The following is a 20,032-nucleotide window of genomic DNA, read 5'->3' as shown; positions in this document are numbered from 1 at the left end:
CATTTGAATCTAAAACTAATAGATCCTTAACATCCATAACATTGTTCCTTATGTGAGCGATTTCAACCTCAACTGGGAGTGAGCGACTTGCTTCGCTGCTGAGTAAGGTTTTCTGATGATATATCTTTATTTGTGAAGCTCAATAGAGTTTGCTCTAGAACCAAATAGCCACTTTACTATTCGATTTTTTTTATTGTTACTGAGAATGCGTTGTTTGGCACAAGAATGTCGAGTCAATTTAAAAAAAAATCGAAGGAATTTTATAAGGTCAAAGTATTTAATCAAGCAGTTGCTCCACGTCTATATACCTTACCAGCAGCCATAACCTACCTTCCAGCAAAGTATTGAAATAGCCACAAGCTTGTCCAACAGCGAAATAAACTCCACTGCTTGCAAACAAACGTACGAAACAAACAAATTAATAAAACAATTTAAGCCTTTCTGCGCTACTGCAGCCGAAAAAGCACGCGCGGAATAGCACGCGCAATAGCCTGTACACTCATAAAACCAAACCAACTGAAACTAGGCTATAGGTGGAATTCCAGAACAGGAGTGTGGAAAAAATGCTTCCCATTTTTTCCCTGTTTCTACTAAATCGTAAAAAAGCTCCAACGGTTCGCTCAAGCACACTGCACTTCGCAAGGGATTGCGCTAGCCGAGAGCCGAGGGGAGAATTGCATTAACCGCCACGGACCGCCACGGGTGCGCTTTGGTGCCGAAAATTTCTTCTGCAAATAAAATTGGAAATTCGCTGAGAAGAGGAAACGCGAAACGCGAAATCTCTATTCGTTCGTTTGCTTCTAGCCCAACAGCTTAACCCGCCGGCTGCATTTTAGTATTGTATGTGTGTGTGCGTTTCTTTCTTCTTCTTTCCCTCGTTCCTTGCCCGGAGAAGTTACAGCAGCACGGCAACAATCGTAACGTGGAAATAAATTTTCAACACTATACCTCTTTCTTTCCGGGGTTTTGGGTTGCAGCTTTCTTTACTTAAATGCCACTGCAAGGACACTGCTTTTTACTGCAGGGGACCAGGGGTTTTTTTTGTTGCTGTGTGCGTAGCGCCCGTCTGTTTGCCACCAAACCCCCTGAAGCTATTAGAAGCTATTTAATTAGTGTTTACTCTCGAACTGTGCTGCAGAAAATCCCTGATTTTCGCACACCTTTTCCTTTTTTTAGCGGACCTAGAGTGAGAGAGAGAGAAGCGCGAGGGATAACGAGGGGACAATTTCCGGCCACCCAGTTTGCTGGCTTCCGTGCTATTCAATCATGCCAATTGGGGGAAGAAAAAAAAGGAAAATCTTTCACCAACTGCAACGGAAATGAAAAGGAAGAGAAAGAGAGAGAGAGAGAACGGACACTACACCGGTTTGCTGCAGCTATTTGTGCATTGTGTAATAATTTCTGTTGAACTAAACCGTTTTACCCTTCGGGCGAACAGGAGGAACAGGGTAGAATTTTGCGCGAGAAAATTGGCCCTCGCTCCACTACTACCATCAGCACCGGTGCAAAACTCCCCACACACACACACACACTAATTAGACGGAAGGTTTTTGGTTCGTGCAAAAGCCGGAACCGTCGCCCGAGCACAATCCAACCGTCGGCACAGACGGATGGTGCAGTTTAATTTCGCGTTTCGCGTCCCAAAAATGCGTCCAACCTCTTCCTGCTGCGGGTGAGGATTTTAACTTTTCCCACTGCCAGATGTCCACAGCTCGTTCGATGTGCCGTGCAGCGCCGTGTTCCGTCCCATGGGCAAAAGGGGATTTCCTGGGGTTGCTTTTTTTTGGGTTGGTTGGTACTGAGCTTTCCGTTTCTGCAGCTACTGCTGCTGCTGATGCTGCTGCTGCTGTTGCAACAGATGTCCAGCTAGAGGGCAAGGGAGGACCCGGTGCCGGTGTAATTGATTCAACAAAGTAAAACAGATTCAGTGCAAGTGTTCTGGTGCAGGAGGACAGCAGACGGGTTTGCTTGCAATTGGTTCGTTTTACATCGACACAATGCTGATCGAGGGTAGTTTTGGGGCAAGTAAGTTGGCTTGGCTTGGTTGAAGTGAACGATGAATTAACTGGGATGGAGGAGGGAGACTGGTGGGTGGTAAAATATGGGCGGAAGAGTTAATTGGATGTCTCTTTTATTGTGATGGTAGACAAATCCGAAATGAGGACAGTTGACGGGGTTTGTTTGTTAGATTCAAATGCTGAAGCTCAAAAGAATGGCATTGTTGTCCGAAAATGAGATGAAATTTTAAGGAAAATAATTAGCAATTAGTAGCTTTTCTTACCGAAACCTCGTAATATATTAAAAATACTGATGGTTGGATTTTATTACAAGACATTCTTGTATACTTTTCACAGTATCCTAAATACAGTCATTATCCGATATACGCTATCGAACGGGACCGAGCACAATAGCGTAGCTCGAGTTTTCGCGTATACTGGATTCCTATGGAAAAATGGTTTACACTACTGGTTCGAGGGTTGAATTAAAGTTTTTTGTTGTAAAACAGGTATCTTTTGCACAAATTTAATGCAAAATGCTTTAAGGACACTAAGCAAATTCAAAAAAAGGATAAAATATTTCAGAATTAAAATTGAAACATTCACAAAAAACACATGGAGCTGTCAAATTTAGAGGAACCGCGTACTGCAAATTCGCGTATATCGAGTATCGCGTTCTGCGGATAATTGCTGTAGTTAAAAGTAAACACGAAAGAGACGAATGAGGCCAATTGGCTCAAAGTCTCTATAAAAAAAGAAAAAAAAGTAAACAAAACGAAACGAAATAATTGTCAGATGAAATTTTTGACAGGTAACGCTTCACGGTCTTAGAGCCGGTCTCGTAGTACAGTCGTCAACTCGTACGACTTAACAACATGCCTGTCATGGGTTCAATCCCCAAATAGACCGCGCCGCCATACGTAGGACTGACTATCCTGCTATGAGGGGGGAATCAATTAGTCACTGAAAGCCAAGCCCACAAGTGGGTACAGGCAGGCCTTGACCGACATCGGTTGTTGAGCCAAAGAAGAAGAAGAAGAACGCTTCACGGTGATGAGCGGTGAGCGGTTTAACGGTTCACTGATGAGCGATGTAAACAAAGTGTACAGTTAAATATGTACATTAAAAAAATATTGAAAACAAGCTTTACGTCCATATTTGGCCAATAGTTCCTCATTTTCTTCATTTAACATACGTTTCACTCTAAAAGATACTCTTTTTGGACACTCTTACTCATTAGTATAGCGTTAAATTGTTGAAGCAATCAGTTAAAAATGAAGCGTTACCTGACAACGATTTCATTTCCCAGTGGATTTCTTTTTTGAATTGCTCAACTGAAAACTGCCAAAAGGTTTAATTTTCTATCGAATTAAAGCAGCTGGTCAAACAAAAGCTACGAAAAGCTTGAAAGTAATGATTCATCCGAAGCAAAAAAACCCATGCTAATGCTGACACACAGCAAAGATTCCTCTGCATCGAAGCAATTGACGGCAAATACTTTAAACGATTCGATAGTGCTGGATTCCAATTTCATCCAAGCTCCACGCGTTACGCTTCAAGGATGCTGCCTGGGTAGCACGGGTAGCATCAGCAGCAGCAGCTCTCCAGCAAATGTGCTGCCACGTAAGTACCCCCTCAGCTCGGCGTGGCGTACACCTTTTACACCCGGGATGTGTCGATTGTTCGGGTGTGGATTGTGGAAGGAAAATAATCCTATTATAAAATTTAATTATTCATGGATTAATTCACAAAACATGTCGCAGCTGTTACCACGCCAGCGCCGGTGTAAGAAGCATGTCTTTTGCTTCGCACTCCCTTCTCCCCGTCGGTTCGGTTTACATGCAGTGAGGTGGATGTAATAAGAAGGGCAGGGGGAGGGAAGACCGTGGCAGAAGTTTTGGTCAGGGAATCGTTAGCTCTCTGTTAGCAAATGGGAAGCAATGGCACACTACAGCCACTCGTAGCACCTGCCTGATCAGTTTGGTCGCTAGGAACGGAAGGTTGGAAAACTAAAACAGATAGGGGTATTTTAACACCTTGCCTTGGTTTGTGCGTGTGTGTATGTATGTGTGTGTGTGTACGGAACCTTAGTATGTGGCCTGGGGAAGCATAATAAAACTGGTACCGGTAACACATTGGATAAATTTCATTTCTAGCAGCCTTGCCCTCTCTATCGCTTGCTTTGTCTTTCGATGTGGTGCGAATCGAATGCACGGTGTGTTTGTGCGCCCAAGGTGTGTTTTATAATCGGGTGAAATAATGCCACATACTTTTGGCACGCCGGTTTTGCTGTGGGCATACCCGCCATGCGGTGTCCGTGCCCGGAAGGTGTCTTTCGGTCCCGGGGATCGGAAGGATTTACGGCCAATCACCGCAATATGGCAGTTTGGGGAGGGCATGGGCATTGTTATGGGAAGGTACTGTCGTTGTATGGGGGGGGGGGGGGGGTGGGGGTTTGCGGGTTTTCGGTCGGTAGCTTTGGGAGCAATGGTCATAATTGCTCTTCGGTACGCAATTACTTTCTGAGGTTGACTCTGTTTTGTCACTACGCCGCAGAAGGAAAAGCAGGGAAAAAGTGGCATGGAAATAGGGGTAGGGAATAGTTGTATCGTTTGAATGTAACTTTCATCTTTAGAAATGTTTACTTTGTAATATTGAAATGAAAACCTTGTTGCAATTTATTTACGCAAAATTTTATGTGTAGAGTTGAAGAATATTGGTTTTTACAGGGTTTTCCACGATTTGTTGGTGCGTTCCCACGAATTTTTGATCGTTTCCCATAGATTTTTAGTTCGTTCCCATAATTTATTGGTATTTTCCGATTGGATATCAATACAATTGGACCAACAAATTCTGGGAAACGGCCAAAAAATCGTGGGAAACCCTGTATACCTTGATACAAGACAAACGCTGTAACTATTTGAACAAAATTGATATATTTTACATAACTTCTTCAATTTATTAAATTGCATTGTTAAATTAAAATAGTTATTCCGTATTCGTTTAATATTTTACTTTTCTTATATTTTATTTTCTCTTTTCGTTTAATATTTTGACTTTCCCAGACAATCTGCTCTCAGTAGCTCGCTCCAATCACGTATCAATTCGGTGTTCTAGTTGTTTTTACCCAAATCCCTGGAAATGCTTGCAGGGTTTGGTGTTGTTTGTGTTGTATAATTTTAGGAAAAACCTTTGCCCCAAAACATCAAAGCAAGAAGAAGTAAACAACAAGCGGCATTTAACATCGACCATCGAACGGAATGCTTTGTTACAAAGCTGACGCAAATCATGGGAAAATGAGATAAGTTCAGCAGCTGATGAGAGGAACGGGCTTTTGTTTTCATTGAATAGGATTGAAAAAACGCGTACGCTTCAGCTCGATAGATCGATAAGGCACATTGGACAGCTGGCATCGGTTCCCTACCTGTGATTGATGATAAGAAATCAATCCGAGTCTTTTAGAACGCTTGCATGGGAATTGCGATTTGTTGGCTTAATGAATAAACGGTGCTATTTTGCTACGAACGGAATGGAGGCGCCTGGCTACTCTCAGTAGAATAAATATCATCCTTCCCTTGTTCAATCCGTATACGTTTCGCTTTGTTTTAGAGGTAAAAAATCTTAAATCTTAAACCGTTAAAGGTGAACGCATATGTGCACCAATCTATCCACTTTATTAGCCAACTTTCTCTTGCAACGCTCCGTAACAAATGCTCCGTAAAACCCCGTATTTAACGATTCACGCGCGATTATGTTGATGGGCTTTTGTTTACTTTTTATTTCAACGAAAAATTAATATTTCACCACCCCGACCCACTGCCCTCCCCCTCTCATCCATTAATTACCGCGCTCATGTGCAGGCTCAAAGTTCGCTCGAGCTTGGCGCGTTCAGGGAGGGATTAATGTGTCGGAAAATTAGGATACCAATTAGTGTGCACCGTTTTTTTTTGTTATTTGAGAAAACGGGAGTGTTTTTGTTTCCAATTTCAAACAATTCAAGCAATGAGTAGAATGGAGCTTTTTTATTTTCTTTATTTGGCTTAGCTTTTTGTTCGTACAATACGCTTCGTTCTGTGAACAGCGTTGCCGTCCAGCAACCTAATCAGGTTACCGGGGGGATTTCACTTGCGTATGAGCCCCGTATTGCCCCCTTAGCAACCGTGAGAACCATTCTCCATAAAGCTCTTGCGTACTGTGTGTGTGTCTGTGCGTGTACGATGCATCATGCCGTAACCTAGTTTTCATTTCCAGTAAAGCCAAAACGACCAAAAGAAATGAAAATTCAACTTTCACGTTTTGTACGAGAAGGGCCAATATTTGTGCACCATAATTTAATTATAGCGGTGCGATGCTCCAAATATAATAATAAAAAAAAAAAAAAACGTTGGAAACAGTGGGAGCCTTTTATTTTGATTCCATATCCATAATCACGGGAATTAATCAAATTCATTGCGCTCATCAAACATTACGTGATTACGCGAGCAATCGAGGCTCGAGCGAATATGGCGCAAACGAAATATGAAGAAAATGAACGGGAAAAAGCCTCCAACCAGCCCGAAGTCGAAAAATTGATATTCCATTGAGCACAGAGTATAAAAAGTGTAAATAGAGCTTCGAGTTGGGTCTATCCAGGGTATGCCGTTTGGCGAAAGGGTGAACGAGGTAATGAAATTCCAGCTTCATTCCCGGCTGGCTGGAGTAATAATGATCGATGGATCATGCCGGAGGATTACGCATGGTAAAGCTACCCCGTTTATTTTCTTTCAATTGTACGGCACTGGGACAGTGCCTGACTTTTTATGAGTGGTTGCGACTCGTTTGTGCCCCCACCGGTGGGGGAAAATAAAACATATTTGCGCAAGCTACTGAACAGTGAATTTAAATTGTAATCAATTTCACAAACGAACGGCATTCGTCCACTGTGCGTGTGCGGGGCGCACACGAGGCAGAGAGAAAGAGAGAGTACAGAGAAAGCGATATGATAATAAAATAATAAAAAAAAACGGATATAAAATCAACATTTTAACACTGCACTTGGGCGCGCGGTAATGCATTTTTGCTAGCTCGCTGGCGGGCCCGCATCCAATGAACAACCATAATGCGATTAAGCACCTTCGATTTTATGAGCTAATAAATCGTGCGCTTCCAGGGATCGATGATGATATTGCCCGCGCCAGCAAACAGTGCAGTGCAAACAAAGGCACCTAAAAGAAACGAATACCCCGTGCTGGGTGCAAGAGGGCGATTATTTATTATAAGTACGATTCGGATTTTGTGTTTTATTTCAATCGAAACTGGGAACAATACTGCTTTATATCTTCCTTTCTTTCGGATATTTCAATAACGCAATAATGGATGGTGGGTAAATGGTGAGTATTTTTTTGTTTTTAATTATTTGATACATTTTTTCTGTTTATTTGCAACTTAACTTCTGCCGTCCTTACAGAGCTGGTGTTGTTTTTCGCTTTTGTTTATGATGTTGGGGGCGCTTTTTCGTGTTTCGTCCTGTTGCGGCGTGCCATTTGTATTCGTTTGCCTTTTCTCATTGTTACCCCCTGTGTTTGTTGTTGTTGTTCTTCTTCTTCTTTGCCCTACTTTGTATGAAAAATATAAAATTTAGCTAAATAACCATTCCACAATCGCTTACCAACAGAGCCGGTGCCGTTTCGGGAATGGTTTGTTTCGCTTTCGCCATGTGTGCCTTGTGCATGCTTTACTTTACAAAGTGCCAAACCGAAGGTGCATTTTCCTTCTTTTTTCACGTTTTTGTTTACCTTTTTGGCACGATTAATGTGTTCCTGCAAGCACACGCCAGCAAACGCGGCAACCAAATTTTTTTTTTGCTGTTTTTCGTTTGTTTGTTTACTTTTGTTTCGCGCTCTCTCTCTCTCTGAATTATCCATTGCACAATCCTATCTTTACGATTTGTTTTTGCTCGTTATCTTTTGTTTATTGTGTTGTCTGTTGTGTCGTAATGATTATTTAGAGTGTTTTATAAATAGTTTCAGCTTTTAGATAATTTGTGTAGTGTTATCTGTTTTGTGTTTTTTTCTTGTTTTTGCTGCCATTACATGCGATTCGTTCGCTTGTTTTTGTTTGTTTTTGGTTTTCCCTATGCTACGCTTAACACTCATCGGACACACTCTATAGATCTCTATGTTCGGGTTCACATATGTTTGTTTCTCGCTTTCTCCATCCAGTTTCCTCATCGTACTAGCGTTTCTTTTTTAATGTTTACTCTTTTGTTTTGTAAAACGTTTATTGCTTTTTGTCAATTCTCACGATACTTGTTAGCGCGTCTTGTGTTTTTTCTTCTCTTCTATTCTATACTTGTGTGTTTTTGTGTAAATGTTTGCTTTTTCATAATTTTTCTTCTTCTACTTCATTTCTCTTCTCATTTTCATAAATGTTTAAGTGTGTATCACTCGGTGTGAAGGTATTTTGTGTGTGTGTATGTTTGTGTGCTTTACTTATACAAAAAAAAAACCATGTGGGCGCTCTTCTCTTAGCGAAGGACTGCAATCGAGTACAAAACAAATCGCTTCTTGCACGTCTAGATATATACTATACAAATCCCCTCGTATAAATTCACAATTTGTTATACGTCTTCGTGTGTGCTGTCTGTGCTGCCAGTGCTTGTTGTTCAATTCCGTCCTATCCCCTTTGTTTTCAGAAGCCCGTTTGCGTATCACGTATTAGCATGTGTACATTTATGCGGTAAGTGGTATAAATCTTTCTGCAACGCTTATCACTATTTCGCAAGTTCTTTCAATGAGCGAGCAACAACACAATTCCAGCGTTAGACAGTTTTTAGTTTTTACAAAAGAAAGCCAAGATTACCGTAGGGTAAAGAAAACAATTACCTTTTTTAAATACTTCAACTGATATTATTTGTTATTTTTTTGGGCTATTAAAAATCTGTCTGTCAGTTTAAAAAATAACAAATTGTCCAAAAAACATACAAAAAAAGGACAGAAAAAAGGTATTCACGTGAAGTTTCATTTCCCGTCTTAATCTACCGCCTTTCGCGTGTTGCCTGGTACTGCTGCCACTGCCACTGCTATAATCATTAATATAATGTTTTCTTCGCTCCATTTTATCCCACCACAGTTTCCTTGCTGTGCTCGCTTCGCTTTCGCATCTTCGCTACATTTAATTTACACATTTTTGCATAACCTAAACCTAAGGCCGTCGGTCCTCGGGAACACCACCGCTGGGTTACCACACCCCTCCTCGGAAACGATTCCCAGTTTTTTTGTATTACTCACCGGCCATCATCGTTTTCTCTGACGTCACCTGTCACCGCACTTCAATCTTCATTTCAGTATCCCCCCTCCCGCTGGCGATTCCATTCCTATGCTTCCCACCCTTACTGTTGTGCCATCCCCATCCCCACTCACAAGACGCGGTTGTGCGTTTGCTGTTTTATTTCATCTCTGTGCTGCTATTCTGTCTGGTGTTTGAAGGATTATCCTTTTTATGGTTTTTCTTTTCTATGTTCCGTTGTTTTTTTTTGTTGCTTTGGGTTGTTGCTTTCTTTGTGCATTTCCAATGCAAATCATCGTTGCTTTAGCTGTTTGCCTGCTGCCCACGACCATTTTCCAGCCAAAAAGCATAATCCACTTGTGTACGTATATGGGTGTGCGTGTGTATATCTTTGGTTGTGTCCATGAAAAGGTGAAAAAGGTTGGGGTTTGCCTCCGCGGATTGTTTCCGAATTCCGAAGCGCGTAACGGTTGTGTGCGGGCGAGCGCGCGCGCTCAGTTTCGGGCAGACTTACCATGCAGCGCTTCCGGAGATTTCGATCGGCTGCGGGGGTTGCGCGCGATGATGATTGGCAATGCAGACATCATGACATGAAACGAAGGGGGAAGAAAATGAACGGGAAAATTTTCATTAAATAGAGATTACGGTGTGCATGTGGGCTTACACGTAGGTATTATTAGGAGACGACCGAGTCTTTTTTTTTGGTTGTCGTTTGGGTTGATTGGCAGGATTTCGGTCTCTTCCACGAGGAAGCTACAGTAAGCATAAGGCGCATAATGGTTCCGATTGGCTCCAACAGAGACGAAAGCAGCTTAGCATATGGAAAGGGATATTCTTGTACTCATTAAATTTGTTTTCCACATTTTCCCTTCTTTGGTGTATCTGCAATCGAATCTTTTGCAAATAAACAGCGATAACAATGAGCTCCGATTCGAGCAATTGCATGAAAAATGGCTCTAAATTAAAGTCGGACCCAACCGTCATTCATCGGTTGCGGTGCGAAACCGGAAGACCCGGGGACAGCAGGAGAGAGAGAGAGTGAACACAAAAATCCCCCGGAAGAACATCGACACATCCAACGAAGCACTGCAGTAACAGCTGGTGCACGACAGAACAGCATCCGCCAGAAAGCAGAAAAATGTAGCAAAAAGAGGGTGCCGTTATCCTTTGCCGTTTTCGACCAGAAAGGGTTTTTTCTCTTTCGGTTTGTGTGTTTGTGTGTGTGCATATTTTCCACTTCCCCACTCTGGGCATGGTGGAGCGGTGGAGTGAATGCTAAATCGAAATTAAATTATCATTCTCTCCGTTCTGGCTCCGTGTTTTCATCGTCGGCAAGGCGGTGGCAAGAGATTCGGCAAAGCTTTTTTGCCGTTGCCCAGGTGTTACCACCCTTTTCCCGGTGGCCTTTAACTGGTGAAGGGATTTTGCCTCCTGTTTGCCGTTGTCTTGTAGTGGAATGAGCAGCAGCAGCAGCAGCTCGTTTGTTCAATTTCTTCTTCATCAGCGCTTTTTCTTTCGCCGCTTTTTTCAATACACACATACACACACAGTGGCAATGAAATTCGTTGCCGCAAACCGAAACGTCAACCGAATTGTTTTTTTGCTGTTCGTCGACGGCAAAGATCGTCCGAACCGAATCGTTTGGCGTGAATCAAAGGCGCTCCGCAATCGATCGGTGTGGCCGTAAGTCAATATTGGACCATTTGCGGGTTCTGAGGAGCGTTGTTTTAGTTTCAGTCGGTCGTTTGGTGTGCTTTTTGCGCTTGTTTCTTGGGAGGCGGGGTAGGAAAGAAATCGAATGTCCAGGAAATGCTGGTAAATCGCCATTTCATTTACTCGCCCGTGTCCCGCGCAGGCGAACACCGTGAACCGTACTTGCAAAACGGGGTTCAATCGGGCGGGCATTAAATTTTCATTATGAAAACTTTGTCCTGTCCCGTTTTGTTTAGGGATTGGTTTTTGGGGGGGTAAGAAAACGTAGCCCCAAACGAAAAGGTTCCTTTTGTACGGGGATCCAAACATCCAAAGCAACGCATTTTAATGAGAAAGTGTTCTGAAAGTAAGCAGCTTTTACCGAGACGAATTCGATCCTCATTTTTGCTAAATTATTTCTTTGCTTATTGGGCCAAAAAAAAGCTTCCGGTTTATTTTAGCAACAACTCTACTGGTTTTTTCTTCTCCGATATGACCCAGTTAGCATCATACGAAGCAGCACCGCGAAAAGCTTTCTGCACTTCCTGCGTTGTTGTTTCTTGTAGTTGGGGAAAAAAACGGCAGCCCATTATTTATTACCCATCCGAACGATGGGGAAGATTTATTTCATAAAGCATTACTTAACGGTGCGCAACCCGGAAGCCCTCCGGGAAGTGCTGAGCTAATTCCTAATGCCCAGCTTCTTCGGGGTGGGGGATTTTTGTTTGCCTCCCATATGCTGTTACGCCAAACGCCATTGAGCAGAAACGATGGTGCAATGCTGTCCCGTTTCCGGCCGTTTTTACGCCAACCGATTGACAGGAAATGGGCATCGGTCTTATCGAGCTGCCCGCGCTACGCAACTACGCCTATCAGCCGTATCGTTCAGGGATGGCTGCTTGTCCGTTCATTTCCCGTCGCGCAAGTCGGGACTATGGGGAGAGGGACAGTTTTCTGATGAAAGGAACCAAGAAGGAAAAAGGAACAAAAAAATCGGAAGTCTCCCCCCGAAAAACCTTGCGTAGGCTTCATCAGCCCAGCGGACCGGCAATCGGCAATGGGCAAATGATAAATAATTCAAACGATGTCTTTTCCAACCGAATGAACCGTTTTGCGCTAGGACTGGCCCTCTCACCCTTCAAAAAAATGCGAGAAGACAAACGTGCCCAGGTCGAAAGGTAAAGAATCGAAGTGGAACAACAGCGAAGAAACGAAGAAAAAAAGAATCCCTCCCCGGATAGACAACACCCGATAGAAACAAAGACGGACAGTAGAGTAGGTTTGCTCCAATGGGCCCAAATCAATTCCCCATTTGCTCCCCTACCTCGACTCCTGGACGGATCCAATTCTGGATGCTGCGCCATTTTTGGAGCCTCTTCCGGGTAATATCGATTCACCCATCGCCACGGTGATGTAGCCCACGATAGGGGCCCAGATGAAAGCTATGCCCTGGTAACGGAGGAAATGCGAATTTCGCCTTTCTTTCCGTTCCCTCGTGCTCGTGCGTCCCTAATGAGCTCGCAGTACGATCAGCTCGCACGTGTGCTGCACGCGTTACCGAGCGGAGCCCGATTGTATGAGAGAACAAGCAGCAGGAGGTGTTCCAAAGGTTGGGTGTGTACGTTTGGATGCTGTGGGGTTAAGGTTTCTCCCTCGGCTCTTTCCGGGGTCGGCGCTGGGTGTCGATGATGTGTTATTGAATTAGAGCGATACTAATTTGCGCAATAGGCTGCCACAGATGGGCTGCGCGTGGTTGAGCCAATTCCGGCGAAGTTTTCGCAACGCCAAGATGATCTTCTAATGACTGCTCGACTGTTGTTACACGCGGCCGTTGTTCTTTGCTGCCCACTACGGGGCCAGACAATTATAGGTGAAGAGGGGGCCCAGAGATAAGTGCTGATTATTTTGTGATTATGGTTGTTGGGCGGTTTAGTGCGAACATCATAAACACTTTACCAGGAATTGCAGGTATCCGAGGAATCGTTTCCAAGCGCCACTCATTATGTTTATTATGATTTTATCGCTCTATTTCGCTGTCCGTTGCAATAGGAGGAAATATTTCATTTTCAGTGGCAGAAAACTTTCGCCACTGAATCCCGCGAAGATCCGGAGGAAGCCAACTAACTTCCGCAACCGTGGCTTAACAAACCACAAATCAAAAGATTATCCTTCCACCCTCTCCCCTACTAGTCCAGCAAGGGGCTAACAAAGGCGAGCTGCAAATGAAGTTTTGCCCGTTTGAGCCGGTGAGCATCTGTATAAATTACTTTCCATTCAAATAAGGCTCAGAGATTTTTCCTGTGCCGTTCTTTTTTTTTGCTTTCTTCCGGGTGCCCTGCTGTTGGGGAAGTTTTCTAAGGCCTCTATTGCGCACAGCACTACATAGCAAAAAAAATTGTGCAAAAATCCGGAAGCAATACACGGCTGTGGGAGGGCTCCGAAACAGAAAAGAAATGCTTTTCAATTTGGTAGTATAAAGGCGAGATCCTTCTTTTTTTTTGTACCGAGCATTGGGTTTTCCTTTTCTAACCATACCCCCATAATGTTAAGCTTTAACTTCGGGTCGGGAAAGAAAGAAAGGAAGCAAAAAATGACTCCCCCCCACCGGACGTAAAGATTCAATCACCTGGGGTAAAATGGGACGGTTTCGGTACCGTTGTAAACGAGCCGTAAGGTGGCGATGAAACAAATTTCCGTTCGCATTCATTTCCTGCACCGCCGTAGTTCTTCATAATAAAGCAACGCACCGTTTCGTCGCATGCGGTAATCTTTTGCCATCGTCCTGCTGGTTTTTGTCGCTTTTTCTTGGAGCACACAGGTGGCCAGTTCAACTCCCTCCCATCACGGGGGGGCCCGTGTTGAAAAGAAAAGACGTGACAAACGTGAAAATGCGAAAGCGAGAGTAAATAAAAGATACATCTAAGTCGTTACATATTTATTAAGATGTAGCGGGGCAATAAGATCCGGGACTGGGATTGGGGTGGCACCGGGGACAAACGACGGTGCGCACCCAACGACGCCGAGCTGAGAGGACAGTCATCCTCGGTTGGGTCCATTTGTCGGAAGATTTATCGTCCGAAGCTACTACTTATTAGGCGGTGTGCGTGTGTCGTTTGAGGTTGAGGCTCTCGGTGAAAGTCACCAGCTTGAGCTAAAGCTTGAGTTCCGGGGGTTTTGAGCTTTTCCCTCTTCCATCAACGCACGACCGCTCGCAGCTCAATTCCATCACAATAACTCAAAACGAGCGTGCAATATGTGGGGTTGTATTTTGTGCTTCTTGTTACGCCTGGAATGCTACGTTCAGTCCACGCAAATATGCTATTCATCTCTCCCCAGCCACACTCGGTCAGTCTGCAAAAGGTCGTGATGACGGACGGCCTGGGTATGGCTTAAGTATGTGACAATGGTTTCGGTCCATTTTCACGGCTGTCATAAAGCGCCCGTTTGCTCAAAGGCGGTGATTCAGCAACCCGGTACGAAAGATGATCGACAATGGTTTTGGGGCTTAACATTTCGTTAACAACGCGATTTAGTTAATGTGAACATTTGATTCGTAAAATACAGGTAACGGTCTGGAGGTAATGGTCAGTTTCAAGATGAACAAAAGCAATAAATGGGTGTGGATTAAATAGGAGACTAACGCACTCAAATGCGTGTGAATCCTTAGTGTCGTAGGTAAGTTGACGTTATTATACCTCAAAAGTTCTACGTTCGATTCCTGACATAAACCAATAACAACTCTTGTCTCTGTTTGTCAAGAATTTCTTTTCAGGCCAGTCCAAATGATGCAACACTCTTCTTCTTCTTCTTCTTTGGCTCAACAACCGTTGTCGATCAAGGCCTGCCTGTACCACTAGTGGGCTTTGGCTTTCAGTGACTAATTGATTTCCCCCCATAGCAGAATAGTCAATCCTACGTATGGCGGCACGGTCCATTTGGGGTTTGAACCCATGACGGGCATGTTGTTAAGTCTTACGAGTTGACGACTGTACTACGAGACCGCAACACTCTTCTATTTGTCCCAAAATTGCTCCCATTTAGTAGTCCGCCTTACTTACCGGATGAGGGAATTTCAGACGGCGCTCTCGAACTCCAGCAGTGGCGTGACGCTGCTGGTACTTCTTCGCCCTGTGCAGTAGCCCCGGTGACGTCGGCCGGTCTAGAGTCATACGAAAACGATGTGTGGACGGGAGAGAGTGGTTCGCTTTTGCTGCTGCTGCTGCTGCTGTTGCTGCTGCTGCTGTTGGTGTTGATGCTGGTAGTAGTCGAGCGTTTCGTAGTGGTCCGTGGTAGAGTGCCCACTATTCGCACCGCTCAGATCGCGACCGGTTGCCGCCACACTCCCGTACTTCAGGTCCTCCTTTACCGGCAGTGGAAGCTCCCAGGGTGCCCGCAGCGTACGGTACTCGTGCACCAGCGACTGCTGCTGGGCTAGGTAGCGCTCCAGCTCCAGCTTGTCCACCTTCTGCGGTACGATCAGCTCCGTAACGCCGGACCGGCGCCGCGGATCGTCCTCATCGGCGAGCAGCTGCTTGCGGCGCTTCGACAACCGCAACACGTACAACACGCTGGCCCCGGTCGCCAGCACGAGCAGAATGCTCAGCACCGCACTAATCACCGTCACCAGATGGGTTGGACAGTCGATGTCGCTTTCGGTCATCGCGCGCAGCAGATGGCGCGTCCGCCGGCCATCCTCCACCCGATCGCACCCGATCTCGTCCCGATCGACGTACAGCGGGCCGTGGTGTGATCGTGGCGGCAGCAGATTCTCCGCCTGCTCCTGCTGCTCCTCCGGCTGGGCGGCGGTAATGAGTGCTGCGGCCGCTGCCGCCGCCGGCACAATCAGCCGAAAGTCGCCGGCCTCGTGTAGACCGTAGCCGGTCGTAAGCCGCCACAGCCACAGCAGGGAGCAGTTGCACACGAGCGGATTGCCCCCGAGCTCGAGCCGGTGCAGCCGGTCGAGCGGGAAGTGTACGGCGTCGAGCCGGATCAGCGCGTTGCGGCGCATCGAAATCTCGGCCAGGTTCGGGTTGCTGTGAAACAGTCGCAGCGGTAAGCTCGCAAATGATGGATTATCGTCCAGGGTGAGAATCCGCAGGGCCGCATTGTCCACGAACGCTCTGGTTTGGGTGGGAGAATGAGAAAGAAGCAGGGAGTTAGTGCTAGTGGGAAGGTGATTTATCGTTCCCACACCCGTGCGGGCGAGAGGGAAACAGCCGAAGCCGACCAGCTCTGACACAAATGAAGATGTACGATTGGAACTGCTAACGTGACGCAGAAAAGGGGGATGTCCATCTCGGGATCTAATCACTATCCAGAACGTTGGACATGATAGAACTCCGGCGGTTGTGGCTTTCCACAAAATGTGCGCAAAAGTTTCTCCGTTGCTGTACAAAGAAACACTTTGGGTTGAGTTTTACGTCAAAAGATAAAGATGGAATTGTGTTTTCGTGTACGAGTACATCATTCCCAATGGTTCAAGATGCGTGCATGAGCATGCAAGCATCCAATCCATCGTTATACATTTGATGAATGTTTGTTATTCATTTACAATATCCCTAAGGCAAAACATTGATCGATCAATGAACGAGTGAATCCCACTGTTTACAAAAAACCTTGAAGATTAACTCCAGCTCCTCCAGAGGAACGTTATCATTTTAAAACTCCTAACACAGACACATAGGTACAGAAAACAAGAATGTTCTCTCGCATATGTCCAGTGTAGTTGCTCGCCCGTTGTCTGGAAGCTCTAGTCCTTCTCGTTAGACACTCATTCCTCGCTGTCGACCGGCCAAGCTGTTACTTTTACAGCAGCCAAACGTGTCACAGCTAGGCCTGGACGGTACGGCTGCTTCCGTAGAGCAGGTTTGGCGCTTACGGCACCCTCTAACTGACGCTGAACTCCAAAAGGGGATGGGAGATGATGATGGTGCTTAAATAGTGTCCACTGGATCCAGGATTTAGTACAATGTAAGGTAACGTTCACTTACTCTCTGATAGCCATGTCCCCGGGATGAAGTTCTCTTCTCTGGATGTTTGGGGAAATAGCCGCGAGGAACACTTGTGTGTAAGATTGAAGCAAATACTCCCGTAAACATATTGCTAACAATAACAAAAAACAGTCTATTTGAAGAGGTCCCATAAGCTGTGCTTTTGAAAAGCTCTGCTAAATTAATTTTTAATGAGTCGAATGGATGTGTGAGTCTCCGCGACCGTGCGGACGATAGACGATAATTAATCATCCTAGTGTCATCCATGCTTCAAGGCTTTTTCGCAACACACAAAAAATCTGCATTAGTCTTAAAAAACAAAAAAAAAAAAAAAATCGGCTCCTTTTGTGGCCACGGCTGTGGATCGATACGGCCGGAGAGCCTGCTCGGCTGCAGATAAAGCAAAACACGAACGATGACACAGGCGCGCTTACGCTACGCTTCCGGACAAAACACCTCAATCTGTGTGTGCCGTGGCCAACACTGTTATATGGCAGCACTGTTGCTTATCGTAGCGCCCCCGGGGTGGCCTCGTTCCCTCCCCCCCGGAGACACAAAGAGAAAGGACTGTCCTAACAATATGGCCACCGCACACCAGATAGTAGGAGTACGATGCGTACGTGTACGATGCGCCTTTTTTGTACCCATTACGTTCCGTACTGCTCCGGTTTTTGGGGAGTAGTTACATGCCGGTGCTGGGGCACAGAACACATCCACTCATCAACGTCAGCGTGTGACAGTGGAGATTAAAATCTTCCCACTTTTGCCTCCCGGGAAGCGAAATTGCGTTGTGAGCGACAGGGGCATCTTGACGGCTTTCGGTTCTTTCCCCTTTGTATGTATGTGTGTGTGGATGAGTTGTAATTTAATGAAAGTGACTTTGGTGTATAGCAAGGCCCTTGATGGAGGGCCCGTGTCCCCAACCGAGCGTACTGTGGTCATGATAATGCGACCCACAAACGCCCCCTCCCGGCAGTTGCAGTTCCTGTGCGAGTGTATGAGAATGTAATTAAAATTCAAACCCCCCCGTTTCGAACCAGAAAGGGTTACACATCTTCATTTGTGCTGAAATCATACGCCAGTTCACGGACACACACACTGCTACTTACCTCGCATCGATGCGCTGCAGCCGATCGAGCCGGTCGAGGTGGAGCTGCTGCAGCTGGAACAGGTTCAGAAATGCGACCGCCGGCAGACTTTCGAAGTAGTTTCCGCTCAGCGATAAATACGTTAAATTACACAATTTTGATAATTGCAGTGTTGGCACAACCTGTGAAGGTGGAGAAAAGCAACGGTTGGTGTGTGTGTGTGTGGGGTCAGATATGGTTGTGGTGAAATCGGGATGCAAAGGATGCAGCAGCATACGAATGGCACAAATGGCGCGATTGTCGCTGTGGGATGCCCGCCAGTGAAATCACTCATTCTATAAATTATTAATTAATTAAACATTCAGTCCGGCGGCAACGGCACCGTGCACTGGAATGGCACTGCGGCCGAACAAAATGTATGCGCGCGAACGGTCTCGGACTATAACGCGCTCGCGCTGGCCGCACCGATAAAGCCAGCCGATGTTGTGTCCGTGGGTTGCACAAACACGCCAGGTCACACACATTACCCCTTACTAACCCCGGCCAGTCGATACGACGCGATGACTTTGGCAGCAAATGTATTGTTTCTGTTCTCTTGTGCGGCCGGGACACACGAACGCACACACGGGATAGTGTTGCCCCGGTTCCGGGTGCAGATTTCCGGGCCCTCCTTTGCAGACAACAACATCATCGTCATCATCAACATCCTCAACGCACGGATCGGATCGGGATGGCAGCACTAGATGGCGGCGACGGGGGTAGACAACTAGCCTTCCGGCCATTGACCGTTTGCTCCGGTTGCGGAGTAATTATTCGAGAATGATTTATGTAAATTGTATGAGTTTGCATATTTTATGTTGTGCGCGAGAGCGCCAGAGAGAGAGAGAGAGCGGTTCTTGTGCGCGCTCTTTGTGCTTTATTGTTGCACTGGGTTGGGTTTTGAACGCTGCGGGGAAAAGGTGATCGGATGCGCGTGTGTTGTAGGAGCGTAAGGGGAGGGATGGACCAAACTAACGCGGTTTCCGCGGGTGGATCATGTGGAATGGATTTTGCGGATGAAGGCGAGTTTATGGTGATTTTGTTGTTTGTCCCCTATTCACGAAGGGGAACGGAACGAAGGACAAGGCCATTTCAATGGAATTGACCATAATGTGGTGTTAGAGCGAATGGTTTCGATGGAGAAGAACGGAGGTTCAAAGGCGACCGTCGGGCAACTGCGGGGCATTATGTCGTGTCGATACGGTGCGGTGCACGGACAATAGGACAAAGTAGTAGCGCCGTAGTGCAATGTTTACCTTCATACACAAGGGGGAAAATGTTATGCCTGTGTGTATGTGTGTTTTTGTGAAAATGTGCACTTCGTTAGAAAATATTAACATCAAATTTTAGTGATTTTCAGGTTTTGATTTTGTCTTGATGGGAAGGACATCAAAATCTCGATCGCTTGACTACGCCAACGACTTACAGGGTTTTCCAAGTCAATTTCGAATATAAACATTGTTATTCACCGCATTCAAGATGCTTTTCAACAGCTATCAAATGGTTTATTTGTTTCAAAATGAAATTTCAATTTTAACACATGATTTTCAACACATAACAAAGAACTGTCAAACTCCATTCAGCTTTAGTCGTGTTGAAAATCATGCTATACAAAAAGGAAGGCCTAAAGAGTAGGTCATAAATAAGAAAGAGAAATTAGCATAACAAACACATTAGACCTTAAGTAAAACATTGAAAGTGTAAAAGCCCACCAGGAATGCGAGCCACTTGACAAACATTCGTTCGTCAAAGCGCGTCAAGTTGCGAATGAGAAAGTTACGCGCATAAACTTCTGGTTGAAAAATGTGCGCTAACTTTCGTAAGATGGGAGTATAAATAAAGCTTCCAGAACGGACAGAAGGTCAGTTCTGATCGTACATAGGATAGAACATCTTATCCCTTCAACTCATTTATGAGAAGTATTGTCCCGCTACCCAAGGTAAGGCTTTACTGTCTCCAA

The 20,032-nt window shown here is 45.4% G+C and overlaps 1 pseudogene; it reads right to left on the bottom strand.

The window, feature by feature from the left end:
* Window positions 1–7,871: 7,871 nt before the first annotated feature.
* Window positions 7,872–20,032, bottom strand: part of LOC120957538 (vasorin-like) — a 73,689-nt pseudogene continuing 61,528 nt past the window's right edge.

Source organism: Anopheles coluzzii, chromosome 3, assembly GCF_943734685.1.
Source record: "Anopheles coluzzii chromosome 3, AcolN3, whole genome shotgun sequence".
Lineage (NCBI taxonomy): Eukaryota > Metazoa > Arthropoda > Insecta > Diptera > Culicidae > Anopheles > Anopheles coluzzii.
Note: the sequence above shows the minus strand (reverse complement) of the source record. Positions and strands in the feature narration are given on the sequence as shown.